The 15,941-nt window shown below is 46.3% G+C and overlaps 1 protein-coding gene across 12 annotated transcripts in view; it reads right to left on the reverse strand.

Annotated features, from left to right (window-relative positions):
- Positions 1 to 15,941, reverse strand: part of smarca4a (SWI/SNF related BAF chromatin remodeling complex subunit ATPase 4a) — a 131,412-nt gene that overhangs the window by 111,370 nt on the left and 4,101 nt on the right. The gene's annotated exons all lie outside the window — the stretch shown is intronic.

Genomic DNA, 15,941 nt, shown 5'->3' on the forward strand with positions numbered 1-15,941 from the left:
AGTTCCGGATGCCTCCGGCAGGGCTCTCTTCTTGCACTGTTGAGTATGTCCAACCCCTTATTTTGACATTGTTGTCCCCTCATTCTCGATGGCACAACAAAGTAATACACCAACACTGCATCACCTACCCTCTCATGTAAGAACTGTGACCCTTTCCATAAGACAGCAGGGCTGACCTCTCCCTCCCTACTTCACCACATGTATTGACCAGCAGTATGTCAGCATAGTAAAGACTCCTCCTCGTCACACCCCACCCTCCCCTCCTTTCTGTGTCTCTGCAGACAACGGTTCACCCTCTCCCACCTCTGCTGCTCAATAAATGAATTCATCTCATCCATTTATTAAGTTTTTGCAGCCGAAACGTTCCCTTCTTTGCGCCTTCTCTCAGAATATTCTTAGCTGTATTCCTGTCTGCAGATAACTAATTTCAAAAAGGGCGCAGTGTCACAGCAACCGCACCAGATCGATTCTAAAGATAATTAAGCCCTTTCTTCCCTTGGAAGAAAAAAAGGGCGCTGATGTGAGAACCGTAGCTGGCGGGGAGTTAGTTAACCAGTTTTCTCTCTCTTTTTAAAAAAAACTAATTGTTTCACCAATCCAATCACGCAGCAAACATCTCCAGCTGTCACAGGAAGTGTGGGCTGAGTGGAGTTTAGCTCGTGTGGGCTGACCGAGCTTTGCACTTTCCCAACCGTGCTAAAAATAACCAGATTATTTCACTGGCTGTGCTTTGTAACAAGCTGCAGACATGCAAGAGAATAAATGGGATCCAGCAAGAGGAGAGTTTGCCCGTTGAACACAAATTGGTGGCTGTGTGGATGGAACTTTTTAATTAAGCAAACCCCAGGTTCCACATCGGTGGGACTGTTTGCCCCCTTGCCAACCAATTTCTATTTTTACATTGCTAATTAAAAGTTTTCCTTGCCCATCTTTACGCCATTTCTAACAAAATTGGTGAGGGCCGGGGAGGAACGAGACCAGGTTTCAGCTCCCCAAGAAAGCATGCTGTAAGCTCATCATTTCACAACAAGAGTTGGGTCATGTTGGTTCCATTGAAGAAGGCTCCAGGCTGAAATCCAATGGAGTACCAACGTGGGAGGCACTTTGTTTCAGTTCATTCAGATTCTTGGGCACCAATCCGAAGAATAATCCTGGATGTCCACGGTCAATGAGTCCAGCTCAATTTCACCGCAAAGGTCTTCAAGTTATTTGGGTGGCACGGTTAACGCAACACTATTAAAGCGCCAGTGAACTGGGTTCGAATCCCACATTGCCTGTAAGGAGATTCTCCCCATGTTTCCTGGCGCTCTGGATTCCTCCCACCCTCCAAAACCGTAAGGGGTTTGCAGGTTAGTTGGTGTATTTGCGGCACAGGCTCATAGGGCATCTTTCTTAGCCAACAGCGATTATTCTCCAAAAATACCAGGTTTTAAAAAAAAATTAATTTAGACATACGGCACAGTAACAGGCCCTTTTCCACCCATGAGGCTGTGCCACCCAAATACATTAAACTAACCTACAACCCAGTATCTTTTTTGAAGCACCCGGAGGAAACCCACGCAAACGCGGGGAGAACGTACAAACTCCATATGGACAGCGTTGGATTCAAACCGTGTAACTGTGTTCTGGTCACAAAGGGGATAAGTGAAATGCAAGTTCTTTTTATTGTCTCCAATCTGTAACAAAATGATCTCAAGTTTGTTGGGATTGAAAAGATGAGACAAGATGTTCGAACCAGTGTTTAATTCCTCAGACACTAGGTTCTGGTTGGATCACACCATTCAGTAAGATCCAGACCAGCCATTCTCCACCTCTTTTTGGCGATGGCCCCCTTGGGACTCTGCTCGAAGTTTATGAGCCCTCTTCCCCGTGAAGCGGCCAAGTTTGGTTGACTTCCATACTTCTATCGATGACATTAAAAATAATTTATGATTTCAGTCTGTGCTCCCCCCACCCCCAACTGTGCCTCGGCCCCTATGGGAGCCAAACAGTCTTGCGGAAAATGGCTGATCTAGGAAATACGGTTAGATCTCACTCCAGGATCTAACTATATCCCCTCGGCTATCACAGAGGAAAAGTGAGGGATGACACCACAGTCCCTGAAACAAAGTGGGGCAGCACAGTTAGTGCATCACTGTCATACCACCAGCGACCAGGATTCAAATCCAGCGCTGTCTGTAAGGAGTTTGTACACTCTCCCTGTGTCTGCATTGGTTTCATTCGGGTGCTCTGGTTTCCTCCCACCATTCAAAATGTACCAGGGGTGCAGGTTAATTGGCTGTAACTGGGCGGCACGGGCTCATGGGCTGGAATGGTCTGTAATCATGCAGGATGTTTAAAATTTTTAAATGCTCGAATGTAGCCTACTTCGTGAGACTTTGAAAATCCCATGATGAGGTTTGCAACCTCCACCAAAGAGCAGATTAGTTGTCATTTGCTTTAATAACTATGTGATCTTGTCCATAACGTAGATGTTGCAATTGCCAACATGATATCAGAACTTCCACTAACTTCTAATTAATTCATTGACCGTGAAGTATTGAAAGACTCCATTTGGCATTGGCTCAACACAAGCCTGACCCTTCTAAGTGGACAAAAGGGAAGAGAGGAAAGTTTCCGCAATTATTGTCTTGATAGTCTGGGAGAACTGGTAGTGAGTGAGAAATAATGGGCTCAAGAGTGGGTGGGCGACGTGGTGCTACGACACCAGACCACTGCACTCTGACTCATGCTGTCAACAAGAGGGAATCCACCCATGTATTTGAAGCTGCTACAGGTGACCCACTGGACAATGATGAATGGAAAAATGTGCCAATAAGATTGAAAGAGTGCAGAGAAGATTGACTAGCATGTTACCCAGATTTCAGGAACTGAGTTACAGGGAAAGGTTAAACAAGTTAGGACTTTATTCCCTGGAGCGTAGAAGAATGAGGGAAAATTTGATGGAGGTATTTAAAATTACGAGGAGTAAATGTAGGTCGGCTTTTCCCACTGGAGGGTAGGTGAGATACAAACCAGAGGTCATGGGTTAAGGGTGAAAGGAGAAATGTTTAGGGGGAATGTGGAATGAGCTGCCACCTGGCTTAGTTTTGACCCTGAAGAAGAATTTGGACAGGTACATGGATGGGAGAAGTATGGAGGGCTAAGGGCTGGGTGCAGGTCAGTGGGACTGGGCAGAAAAATAGTTCACCATAGACTAGAAGGGCCAAAGGTCCTGTTTCTGTGCTGCAATGTTCTATGGATAGAGGAGATGCTGAAATCTGCTGGTTCAACTCAGCAGGTGGAGTAGTGTCCGTGGGAGACAAGAATGGTCATTCCGAGCTCCCGGTTGCATGACATTTCAACACCCCCTCCGACACTGACCTGTCCGTCCTTGGCCCCTGACTAACCCTTCCATTCTGACATCATCCTCCCCTGCACTCTCTCAGTCCTGATGAAGGGTTCTGACCCAAACCACCAACCATTCTTGCAAACGTGTTCTCCTTGCAAACGTGTTCTCAGCCTGAAACACCATCTTTACAGATCCCCTCTGACCTGGGTTCTTCTAGCCGTTATTGCCTCTTTGTTCCAGATTCCCACATCTGCAGTCTCTTATGTGTCCATTTCCACCAGACTCCCACCAGTCCTCCAGTGGTTACAGCAGGAGTTTGAGAAACACCCCTTCCCTCCCCCTCTATCCAAAGATTCTTCCCACGGTCTCCACCACTGGAGACAAATTTATGAATAGATAGTTTGACTAACATCTGCTGTGTGGAAAAGGTGGGGACGTTTCAACTTTTATTTCCAAAATTAAATACTACAGTCAGTAATATTTTCAGGATTACTTAAATGTGATCTCTGCAGAGAAGATACAATTGATGGCAACTTACATGAATCTTGTGGCCCCTACACCTCTTTCCTGATGGCAGCAATGGGAAGAGAACGTTTGCTGGGTGGTGCGGATCTTTGATGATCGCTGCTGCTCTCCAATGGCAGGGTTCCCTGAACAAGTTCTCAATGGTGGGGAGGGTTTTGCCTGTGGTGTCCTGGCTGTGTCCACTAACGTTTGCAGGCCCCACTTCTCCCCCCCCCCCCGCCCAGAATTCTAACACTCACCTATTCACGAGGGGCCATTCCTAGCAGTCAATGAACATCCAAACCTGCACATCGTTGACACCCGAGGTCAGGATTGAACCCAGGGATCTGGCAATTTGAGCAGCCACTCTGCTTACCCTCTCCTGTCAGCAGTGCCCAAATTCTGAACTGAAATCCAGGCTAAATGGACAGGTAATAAACTGAACTAGGGTGCTGTAAGTAGGCAGTGAACTCTTTCTTGCAGTTGAGTTATTTGCCATAGACCACATTGCTTTGTGGTTCCAATGCCCTTAACAAACAATACAACGCGGGCCCTAAATTAAATGCATTCTTATACCTTAAAATCTATGTCTTGCTCCTAAAACACAACCCGTCTTCCTCCCCGCCATCGGCATGATCTACCGCGATCGTTGACTGAAGATCATTGAGGACCCCTTCCACCCCTCACACAGCATCTTTCAGCTCCTTCCGTCGGGGAAGAGATCCAGGAGGATCAGAGCCAGCACCACCAGGCTGAGGAACAGTTTCTTCCCACGGGCAGTGAGAATGTAAACGACCAAAGGAACCGCTCACACTGACTATTGGAGACTCATATCCACGAAACAATATTTATTTAGTAATTTGTATATATGAATACTGCATACGTATTTTGTGTCTGTATGTATGTTATGACTGGCTCTCTGCCTGTGAGTTTTGCACTGAGGACCGGAGAACGCTGTTTCATCAGGTTGTATTTATGCAATCGGATGATAATAAACTTGACAATCGAGTTGGAAAGGTGCGACCATTTACATCCTCTGGACCTCTCAAGCTTCCAATAGCAAGAGATTACTTTCAAATTATAGTCATTGCTTTTAATTGCACTTGGCAGGCCAAGGGCCAAACATCTCCAATGACTTGTCCTGGTCCACCCATGTCAACAAATTGGCACCAGCGCCTCTCCTTCTTCAGAAGCCTGAGGGAATCTGGCATGTCACCTGCGTCCCTCAACGACTTCCACATCCTGTCAGGGAGCATCACTGCGTGGGATGGGATCTACTCCTCCCAAAATCGCAAGAAACTACAGAGGGGCACGAGCTGGGCTCAGGCTATCAAATATACCCCCGCCTCTCCCCCGCTGACTCCACCGATACCTCCCAATGTCGTGGACATCCCACCCCAGCCACACCCTTGAAGAAAATTCACAAGTGCAAGATCACACACAACCATATGCAAGGACAGTTTCTTTCCTGCTGTTCAAAATGCACAGAAATGCTGGAGGAACTCAGCCGGTCTCGCAGCGTCCATAGGAGGTAAAGATATATCACCAGCGTTTCAGGCCTGAGCCCTTTTTAGAACCAAAGAACCATACACATTACACCACAGAAACAGGCCCTTTAGCCCTTTTAGTCTGTGCTGAACTATTATCTGCCTAGCCCTACTGACCTGCACCCAGTCAATAGCCCTCCTTACCATCCATGTACCTGTTCAAATTCTTCTTAAATGAGCCCACATTCACCACTTCAGCTGGCAGCTCGTTCCACATTCCCACCACTCTCTGTGTGAAGAGGTTCTCCTAAACTTTTCCCTTTTCACCCTTAACTCATGTCCTCTGGTTTGTATCTCACCTACCCTCAGTGGAAAAAGCCAACCTACATTTACTCTGTCTATAGACCCATTATAATTTTGCATATATCAATCAAATCTCCCCTCATTCTTCTGCGCTCCAGGGAATAAAGTCCTAACTTGTTTAACCTTTCCCTGTTACTTAGTTCCTGAAGTGAGGGCCACATCCTAGTAAATCTTCTCTGCACTCTTTCAATCTTATTGACATCTTTCCTGTAGTTAGAGGCTTCTTCAAGGAAGCTTTCCTGTTTTCTTCAGCAGCTTTTGAACCTCAACAGCAAGATCATGATGCCTTTGGTCTGCACCAACCGATGCCTCTAATTCTGCCCCTCTCCGCAACGTGTGGGATGTCTAACTGTACTTCTTGCAAAACAAGCCATCCTGGTACACTTGGCAATGAACCGAGGACCAACAGTCTCTGATCAAGGCTGTATTACATCTCGTGATAGACACCTTCAGCGTTCCTAGGATAGTTTTAAAGATTCATTTGCAAAACCAAAGCATTGCTGATGGCGACAACATCCCTACTTACTCCCGATGACACTGATGAAGGACCTTGCAGCACTGCAGCTCATATGGCTTACTGCATCATTTCAGAGGGCCGTTAACCACATTGGAACACACCTGAAGGTAATACCAGGTCAGGACAACAAAGCTCCGTCCCTGTATTTGGGGACCAGATGAGCGTTTAATGACAATCAGTCATTAATGTAGGTTTTGAACCTATGTCTCTATATCAGTGGTTCTCAACCTTTTTTTCCCAACACTCACACACCACCTTAAGTTATCCCTTACAAACTGCAGAGCACCTATGCCGTAGGATGCCACAGATGGTATGTGAGTAGAAAACAAAAGGCTGAGCACCAGTTCTCCAGATCATCAAAAATCAATCTGCTTGAGGAACTCAGCGGGATAACCAGAATGTGGGGATGGAAAAGGATTTATCATGGCTTCATGTTTATATCATCCAAATGTACGGGAACAACCCGACGAAACAGCGTTCTCCAGTCCTTGGTGCAAAAACATGCAGACACACACCCAGACACAACACACATGTAGACAAATTACACTACGAAGTACGTATCTACACATATTAAAAATAAATAAATATTGTTAAAGAAATAGTAGAGTCTCATAGGGTTTGTAACAGCGTTCTCATTGCCCGTAGGAAGAAGCTGTTCCTCAGCCTGGTGGTGCTGGCTCTAATGCATATCTCTTCCCCGACAGGAGCAGCTGAAAGATGCTGTGTGCTGGGTGGAAGGGGTTCTCGATGATTTTGCACACTCTCTTCAGACAACGGTCCTGGTAGATCACGTCAATGAAGGTTGGAGGGAGACTGCAGTGATCCTCTCTGCTGTTCAGTGGATTAACCTCCAATGAGGGCCTTGACATGATACATCGACAGTTCCTTCCCCACCCCCCCACCCCCACTACAGATGCTGCTCAATCCAGAGTCCCTCCGGCAGACTGTTCCATGCTCCAGTTCTAGCCTCTGCAGTCTCTTGTATATCCATATTATCACGCTGTGAATCTGAATGTTAGTGCAGAAACTGTTAAAGCATGGCATTCAATATTTGCTCACGTCTCAGGGATTAGCCTTCAGCTCACCACCATCTGATTGGAGGCAAACAGGCTGGTGTGTATTCGGAGAATTCATTTCAGCCTGCCTTTATCCAGGTTCCAGCTTTCCAGCTCCTGTACTGCTGGGATCTCACGGCAGGCGTGAGGTAAATGCGCCAGATTCACTGAGGCTCTCCCGCACCCTGTCCCAATAGGAAATGCCAGGATTACACTGACCCAGATATCACACAGTGTGAACAGCAGGTTCTGGAAGATGTAGAAATACGGTTCTCAACCTTGTTCTTTCCACTCACATCCCACTTTTAAGCAATCCCTGTGCCATAAGTGCTCTGTGATTAGTAAGGGATTGCTTAAGGTGGGATGTGAGTGGGAAGAACAAGGTTGAGAACCACTGAAGAAATATGGTTCAGACATCACGAATAAACGATTGAGCTCAAACTATAGAAGAACGTGCGTAAAAGGGAGCAGCAATTTAAACTACTGGTGCTCAATTGCATGAAGGTATTTTCTGGGCGAGGTGCTTACATTTATTTTACACGTACAAGCTCTGTCAGAACAAACATTTCCCCAGGTCACTTTTGCTTTTGTGGCTGTTCCCTCATCCTTGATACCTCTGCCATTGGCAGTGGTTCTCAACCATTCTCTCTCCACTCACATACCACCTTAAGGAATCCATTCCGAAGTATCTCCCTAACTTCTGGGAGTGGCCTTTCTCACAGGAATGGCCAAAACTCCAAATATCCGTAATCACACCGCGGGTTTAGACAGAATACCGGAAATGCGGTATTAAAAGAGGCCAGACGTCCTATTCATTAGCCCGCTGTTCATGGATCGGCTGCAGCTCAGTTTAGACCACATGCGATCCATGAAAATAACTAGGAGTCGAGGAGGCAAAATGTCAGAACAGGAAAGCGTCCTTATTCCCATTCCGATCTTTTTACACAGCCTGTGATCCGGTAAATTGGGAATAATTTCCTCGAACCCGATGGATGTGTAAAAAACATACCTTACTAACCCAGAGAACCTATGACGTCCTATGCCATAGATTCTTTGTGATTAGTAAGGGATTACTTACGGTGGTTCATGAGTGGAAAAACCACTGTTCTAAATCTTCATGTCTTTTAGGAAGGGTGGCACCTAGATTCCAGTTGTAGCTGAACCAGTGAGACTTCCTTTAAATTTTAAATGTTTATTTTTAAAAAAAAATTAGACATACAGCAAGGTAACAAGTCCTTCCGGCCCAAGAGCCCTTGCTACCCAATTAACCTACATTGCTACCAACACCCAGTTACCTTGAACCCCTGTACGGTTTTGGAGAGGGTTAGGAAACTTGGGAAAAAACCCTCAGAATGTTTCTCCCGAGCTGTCCTGCCATTTTCAATGAACTATGTGCTCACAATCCCAGATCTCTCTCCGGTGATGCACCTCTTGCTCTCTGAATGTAATATGAGAACACAAGAAACAGGAGCAGGAGTTACCATCTGGCCTGTTGAGTTGCTCCATCATTCAAAGATCATGACTGATCTGGCCCTGTACTCAGCTCTGCTTAGCTGCCTGTTCCCATAACTCTCTTATTATTAAAAATCCATCTGTGTGTTAAGTACAGTAAAACCCTGGTATCGGCACTTATGGGGATTGACAGATGTCGGATAAGTGTATTTTCTGGTTGCTTGAGACTTACAATGCCTAACTAATGCACCTGCCCTCAGAATAAACTGCTTAAAAGACAAAAATACTACACTGTACTTACACTGAACAAACTTCACTTGCATGAATATATAAATCTTAAAACATTTTACTTGATCTTCAGACACATTCTTTGAAAACATTTAACTGTTTCTGTATCTGCAGGTTCCTCCCCCTCCACGGAGCCACCTGAAAGATGAGCAATAAGGTTTCAGATAATTACACCCCCCTCCCCCAAGATAAAGCCTCTGACCAGGGGCGACTCTGACTAAGCAGGGGTAAGGAGACACTTTAATAGAGTCGGCCCAACGGCGAGTGGCATCAACCAGCTCTTCATCCCAGACGACCCCATTGCTGTTTCACACAACTTTATTCAAACAGCTTCTACAAACAAAGCTGAATATTTGCTCCAATCTTCACCAAAGTATGTGTTAGTTCAGAGAACATTTATAATTTTAAATGTGTATTTTTTTCATTTATTTATTTTAATTTTAAAATTCTATTTTTTTGCCGGTTGCTTGAAGTCCAGATACCAGGGGTTTTATTGTACTTTTAATCAGGCATCTCTACCTTCTTCAACGTAACATCACATTTCTATGCATTAGGTTTCACTTTTCACTTTTACTACCCGTCTCTGTCTATTTGAAATCTATTATGATCCTCCTCGCAGCTGAGAGAAGGTTGGAGGTTCATTTGGCCACTGGCGCCTGTTTCACAATTAATTCTTATCTTTGCCCAAATACCATCTCTATCTGCTTTGTCCATGTCCTTTAGTAAATGCTCAACCAGCAGAAACTGTTAAACCTTGTCTCTCAATGTCAGGCAGAAACTCTCTTGAGGTGGAGATGGTAGTCAGCTTTAAGTTCCTAGGGGCAAAGATCTACAGTGACCTATGTCAATGCAATGGCCAAAACAAGTGCCCCAGGGCCTCTCCTTCCCCAGAAGCTTGAGTAAATTTGGCATGTCACCAGCATCCCTTAAAATCTGCTACAGCTGCACCACTGGAAGTATCCTGTCAGGGTGCATCATTGCCTGGTTCGGGACTGCAAGGAACTGCGGAATTGTGATCATAGCCCACACCACCACACAAACCCCACCCCCTCCACTCCATCAACTCTCTGCGTAACTCCGGTTGCCTTGGGAAAGCAGCCAACGTAGCAGTTAGCGTGACGCTGTGACAGAACCAGTGACGCGGGTTCGAATCCAACACTGACTTTAAGGAGTTTGAATGTTCTCCCCATGTCTGTGTGGGTTTCCTATAGGGGTTCGCTTTCCTCCCATGGTCGGGGTGGGGGGGTGGGGGAAGGAGGTTGTAGGTTAATTGGGGTATTTGTGCACCACGGGCTCATGGGCCAGAAGGGCCTGTTACTGTGCTGTATCTCTAAATTGAATTTAAGTTTAACATTGATCCAGAGGAACAATCCTATTTGCCTTCTCCTTATCTATTCAGGGCAGTGGCTGCACCAGATGGATCTCCATCAGTGCTGGTCTCCATATTAAGAAAGTGCAAAGAACAATGGCTGCAGCCACCAGGAGCTCGTTACTCTCAGAAAACAAATTATGAAAGTATTTACCAAGATCCGTACGTTTCCCCGCATCCAAAATGCTTGGGACCAGACAGTTATCGGAGCAATGGCTCGTCAGCCGAATACTTGTATCAGCAGTTAAACAACAGCAAGTTTTTCGAGCATGAAGTAATGTTTAATACGTACCAAAAACCAACTTGCCTACAAAAATAAGATACATGAAGCACCACACACTAGAAATTCTCCCCGATGGCTTATTCAAAAATGTTTCCTCCAGTGTAACACCGCGAAGAAGTCCAGTTTTTGGTCAGAACTTCGGATACAGGGAAAAACATTTTACCAAGGGAGTTATGAAGATGTGTGGCTCAAATGCATTTCAGTGAAGGCCTGTAAATACAGTAGAGTCCCCATTATCTGGAATTCAATCAACTGGAAACTCAAACAACCAGCAAAAAAACAAGATTTGAGGAAATAAATATATACGTTCAAAATAAATATGATTTCAAATAGAAGTTTAATTAAGAGTTTAAAATTGTAAAAGTAAGTGTTCTCCGAAGCAGCACCCAAACCCTAGGGAACAAACATTCAGCCAGCGAAGCGCCCTGGCTTTGCCCCGCCCACGGCAGCTGTTTGAATAAAGTTGTGCTTGAATAAAATGGACGAAGAGCCGGCCGATGCCGCTCTCCACTGGGGGCGACTCTCCCAAACCGTCTCCCTGTCCCTGCCTGGTAAGAGTCTTTATCTTTATTAGTATATTAGTCAACCTTTATCCGTAAACTTGGGGGGGGGGGTTAATTACGCAGAGGCACGATTAGCACAGTGGTTACAGCGCCAGTGTCCCGGGTTTAAATTTAAATTTTGTAAATTACAGGAATTGCCTGATTAAGGACGACTTTACATAATTAAAGGCTACGGTGCTGATGTTTTTCCCCCAAATTGCTTTAAATTTTGCACTGACTTTTGTCTTTTAAATGGGGTATTCTTAATGCGGGTATATTAGTTGCAAGAGTGAGTCTCAGTCAACCAGAAAATTTGCATATCTGGCATCCAAAATCCCCATAGGTGCCAGATAATGGGGATTCTACTGTATCTCAGAATGATGTGCCGAAGGCTTTAGAATAAGCCTTCTCAATCTACTTTCCAAAGTAGGACTCCACTGAGCTCGGGGTTCTAGATGGGCTGTATCCTCTCCGTCCATCAGAGCGTTTTCAACAGGATGCCCTGGTCGGCTTCAGTGAGCCACACTCGGACGGCTTGTAGTTTCCAAACCACTTGCTCAGATGAAGAAGGGTGAGAGCATAATGACAGAGACTGGCCTGCTTTTAAACTCTGAACACTTGGCAGTTAATCTAAATGTACATCCTTGAATGCTCCAGCAAGCATACCCAGCAGCACTCTAATGTACTGATCAATCGAACAGCTTTGATTTCAGAATGCATCCAGCTTATTAGAAGTATTCTAATTCATTTTTCTATTCCTGAGGATTTTTACTGCCGCCGCACACTTAAGAAAAAGACATACACTTGGAGGTTTACAACTAAGGCAGCAGTCTCCAGAGGTGCAGCCTTCTCAGTGGTTAAACAAATTGGATACGCTGCGCAAGTGGGATTCTGCCCCGGAGCTGTAATCATCCACCAAACCCTTCCCTTACACGGAGCTGGTTCTGCCTCTTCTCAAATTATTAGTTCATTCACATTATCTTTTATCAGCGTTATGGATGGTTTTAAATTATTAGCAGATTCCACTCTGGATGAGACCGCTGACTGATGTATGTGGGGAATGAAAGTCTTTATCTCCAACCAAATATAGGGCTTGAAACTTCATATATTATTTGCACCGCAAAAGGATGGTTAATTATCCTGGCATCAAAATGAAACAGGTTCATTCAGCTTGAGCTGAGAAACAATGATCCACAACTCTTCATCAGAGAGAAAAGGAGGGAGGGAGAAAGAGAGGGGTAGAGAGAGAGAGAGAGAGAGAGAGAGAGAGAGAGGGGAAAGAGAGAGTGAGAAGGGGAGAGAGAGAGAAAAGTGGAGAGAAAGGGAGAGAGAGGAGATGGGGAGAGAGGAGATAAGGGGGAGAGAGAGAGGGGGGAGAGAAGGGGAGAAAGAAGGTGAAGAGAGAGAGTGAGAGGGGAAGAGAACATGAAAAGGGAGCGGGGAAAGAGATGGGAGAGAGGGGGAGGGGGAAGGGGAGAGCGGGGAGAGGTGGAGGGGAGAGGGAGGGGGAGGGGGAGTGAAGGGGAAGCTGAGAGAGAGGAATTGGCTGTCCGTAGAGTGGGATAAAGAGGGAGAAGACAGGATGCTGAGTGATGAAGAGGAGGTTGAAGTGAGAGGGGAAGGAGAGGGAGAGGTACAGGGTATGAGAAAATAGGAGGCCAGGGAGAGGACAAAGAGTAAGGTGAGACGTCTGGGTAAAGCTTGGGTATGTGGGAGGGCCAGGATAGGGAGTCATAGTCATAAAGGCACTGTACAGAAACAGGCTCTTGGGCCCATCAGATGAATGCTGACTATCAAAGCACACATTTGCACTAATCCCTTCCAACACCTTCCCACACATGTGGCAATTTCCAAAGGCCAATAAGCCTATCCCAGTTTGCCCACCTTTGGGACGTGGGAGGAACCCAGGTATTTGAGGGGAGACCATGCAAACTCTTTGCAGATAGCGCCTGAGCTCAGGTTAGCACCCAGATTGTTGGAAGTGTCCCCGTTTTGCCCTTATTTTTCTCTCCAAGAGGTGGACGGAGAGATGGTATGGAGGAAGAATGAAGATGAAACTGAGGGGTAGGTTTGGAGATAAAGAAAGGATGGTGAGCATGGGTAAAGGAGGGGCGATGTGAGGGGGAGGAATGAGTGGGGAGGGTCAACAGTTTGTTTCCTGCATGTCAACATCTCGGAGGATCTGTCCTGGAGCCACCACATAGTAGCCTCATCAGCGGCCATACTTTCTGATAAATCTGAGCAGATGTCACTGAAGACCCTGAGAAACTTCTACAGGTGTACCGCAGAGAGCACTCTGGCTGGTTGCATCACTGTCTGGTACGGAGGTGCCAATGCATTGGACAAGAAAAAACCCCAGAGGGTTGTTAACTCGGCCTGCGACATCACGGAAACCAGACTTCATTCCACTGAAGACATCTAAATGGGGGGGGGTCTTAAAAAAGCAGCCCCTATCGTCAAGAACCTCCACCACCCAGGCCATGCCCTCTTCACTCTGCCACCACCGGGGAAAAGGTGGTTTATAGAAATCATTGCCCTGTGATGCTGCCGCCAAATATTCGGGACTTCATCGTGACAATAAAATCTGATTTTGAACAATTGAGAGAAGAGTTGATAGAGACTTAGGAGAGACTGCGATATGGTCTGTGAGTGCGTGAGGGGAATTATAGGGAGGAATGTGTTAAAGGCTTGGGTAGAGGTGAGGGGCAACCCACACTGCGTAGCAGGATTAATTGGATGAGGGAGGGGAGAGTGAGGAAGGGGAGTAGGAAGAGGCCAAGAATATCGTGAGGTAAGTAGGAAATATGTGAAGTCAGAGGGAAGGTGGGTGGAGGAAAATGGCGGCACGGTTGGCACAATGCAATGGGGTTTGAATCCTGTAAGGAGTTTGCATGTTCTCCCCGTGTCTGCGCGGGTTTCCTCCGGGTACTCTGCTTTCCTCCCAGCCTTCAAAATGACCTGGGGGTGCTGAAGGTCAATTGGATGTAACTGGGCTCGTGGGACGAAAGGGCCTGTTACCAAGCTGACTTTTTTTTTAAAAATTACAATTTAGATTTACATGAGGAAAAGTGGGTAGAGATACATAAGGTGAGGAGGGCCATAAGAAAAGGGGAGAGGGCATCGCACAGATAAGTAGAAGGTTGTAGAGGAATGGCAAGAAAACAGGGAGATGCAATGGGGAGTATTGAACTGGGAGTGAGGGGATGGGAAAAGGATATTTTTTCTCTCTATATTGCCCAGTCAGTTGTTTACTTGTGTACGCGTTTTTTTTGGGCACTGCCAGTAAGTGGTCATTCTGCATCGCCCGCAGGAAAAAGAATCTCAGAGTTGTATGTGATGTCATGTATGTACTCTGACATTAAATCAATTTGATCAGATTTACTAATTCAGCCCTCTACATTAGTCAGGTCTAGTTTTATTGTCATCTGATTGTATAAGTACAACCCGATGAAACAGCGTTCTCCGGTCCTCGATGCAAAACACGCAGACACACAACCAGATACAACACACACACAGACCAACAATACATACGCAAGACAAGTACTTCATCTATAGACGTAACTAAATAACTATTGTTTCATGACTATGAGCTTCTCAGATGGTTAGTGTGCACAGTTCCTTTGGTCGTTCACTGCCCGTGGGAAGAAACTGTTCCTCAGCCCGGTGGTGCTGAAACACATGCGGACAGACACGGTCCAATAATGTTTCTTCATGTGTAAACCCAGTGGCTAAAAACTCAAATGCAAAATCCTACAGAAACTAGCGTGCTATTCCTCTACACAAGTTGGCCACGAAGCAAGGCATAACCTTCTGGAAAGGGTGAACAAGGAGGCAGCAGCACAAGGCACCATCACAGCCTCCCATCCCCGAGGGCTACCGTCATGGGAAGGGGCTAAACCAGGGGTCTCCAAAGTGGTCGATGGGTCAATCTAAGGAATCGATAAATGACTGGGGGGAGGGGGGTGTCCTTTAACAGCGGAGGGGGTCAATTGAACTTTTGTGGTGGAAATGCAGGGGCGAGTCTACGGAAAATGGCAGGGCAGCCAACCTCTTGCGAGACTGGGCCTTGGTGGCCGCCATGTTGTATTTGGCTTCGGCCTCTTAATAAGTAGAGAGCGAAAGAGTTATGCTGCCACTGCCACACCCCCTCGCCTGGTCCAGCAGCACCATCCCCCCAGTACAGTTCCCCAACCCCCCCAAGGATTCCATTCCTTGAGGTCTGTGAGAGATCAAGGATATCATGAAGGTTTTGGGGACCCCTGGGCTAAGCCAAGGTCACCGCGAGCACGAAGGAGGGTTGCAGACCAGCTCAATGATGCAGGGTGGGTCAGGTTGAATGGAAAAAAGGATGAGAAGCACGGCCAGGGTAGGGTGGGAGAGGGAAGAGAGGTGCAGATTGACTGTGGTCCCTTTGCGAAGTGGCAAGCTGAATAATTCAGCAAGGTCTGCTCCCTCTGTAATTAATGGTCCATCTGCCAACAAGATAAAGCTCGCGCAAAGAGACAGGCTGATCTGAGAGCTCTGAAAATTGACCTGCGTGACCTCTGCTCCGTGCTGTTCCCAGCATGTAATCAGGCTGGCCCAAGCCAAGCTGAGCATTGAAAGAAAGAAGAGAAACACAAAAGTCTGGAGACGCTGTGATTGTAGTATGAACACACAGAAATGCTGGTAGAACTCAGCCAGTCTCGCAGAGTCCATAGGAGGCAAAGATATATCTTTACCTCTTAGTAAAAAACACAATGCTGGAGAC

Source organism: Narcine bancroftii, chromosome 3, assembly GCF_036971445.1.
Source record: "Narcine bancroftii isolate sNarBan1 chromosome 3, sNarBan1.hap1, whole genome shotgun sequence".
Lineage (NCBI taxonomy): Eukaryota > Metazoa > Chordata > Chondrichthyes > Torpediniformes > Narcinidae > Narcine > Narcine bancroftii.